Raw genomic sequence first — 1,324 nt, 5'->3', positions numbered from 1 at the left:
TTCTAAGGACTGGAAAAGGGGTTGATAGTGTTTTGTCATGGAACTGAGAATGTGGAAGCTCAAGAGAAAAAAATGGGAAAAAATGTTCTGCAAGTTAAGGAAGAGAAAGCTTATTTATCAGCAATAAAAGTACAGAAAGTGTAACCAGGTAGTAACTGGAGAGCTGGAGGGTATGAGAGCCAAGTTCTAGGACTTCTACACTGAAGTTAGCCCAGAGAGGTTTGTAAAGACATTATTTTTGTAAATGACATTATTTTTAAAATATCAGGCGTCAGAAGCAGAAAGAACACATCTCTCAGACATTCTTCTGAGAGATGCTGCATTTAGTTAGCCAGAAGTGCTGACTTACAGCTTGAAAGTGATGGACTGGCAGGACGGAGGCAGTGCGGGATGGGCAAGGCCAGGACCATCCAGCAGAAGACCAAGACAAGGGCTGAGAAGTCAGGCATTGGTCTGGGGGCAATGTCACCTCTTTGAGGCTGGAGGTTGGAGGGTTGTGGTAGGGGCTTTCTGTGGCTTGGGGCATAGCAGCTCTTAGACAATGGAAAAAGAAGGGAAATGGGAAATGTCAAGTTTTTAACAGTTCTTGTGCATTGATAGGGTGGAAGCAGAGGCTATGAGGAAGAACAGGAGAAAGGTACCCCTTCTGCATTCCCAGGTGGCCCAGGGAGATGAGAAGGCAAGTGGGGCTTCTACAGAAAATTGAACCTTTTCTTTCTTCTAATTTTAGGGTAAACTTCATAGAGCTCATGTCTTTACAGCTGGACTATATTTGGTGAGCCGAAGAGAATGAAGACAAAGTCTAGATATTGCAACCTCCAGTGTCCCCTCCCCCTTTCCCTTCCTCAAAGTGGTCACAGGAACATATAATGTGACATGTTGGTGGTGTGATGGAAAGTTCCTTAAAACACAAAAATCACAATTCAGCAGTTATGAACTTGATGAGTTTGGTGAAGAAAGAACAATGTGAGTATGAGAGTGTATGTGGGTGATCAAGGTACAAGAAAGTGCATCCTGGCATTATTTACATTAGTAAATTGCTAGAAAAACCTAAATGTCCATCATCAAAGGAGAAGTTGAATACATTATGACACATTCATGCAACAGAATACTAGGTAACTGTTAAAAAGTTACATATCATATGTACATATGAAACTCTTTGGCCAGGATATCAGAAGAGCCTGTGTGTTCCCTGACTGATCCAGGATCAGAGGCTGTAAGAATTTTATTGGGAATCCTGGGGATCATTTTTCTTCACTGACTCTCAGAGAAGATGTAGAGTCTGGAGCTGTGGCAGGAATGCTGTCAGAGGTAAAGGTAGTCT

Source organism: Muntiacus reevesi, chromosome 6, assembly GCF_963930625.1.
Source record: "Muntiacus reevesi chromosome 6, mMunRee1.1, whole genome shotgun sequence".
Classification (NCBI taxonomy): domain Eukaryota; kingdom Metazoa; phylum Chordata; class Mammalia; order Artiodactyla; family Cervidae; genus Muntiacus; species Muntiacus reevesi.
This window is presented reverse-complemented; position numbering follows the sequence as displayed.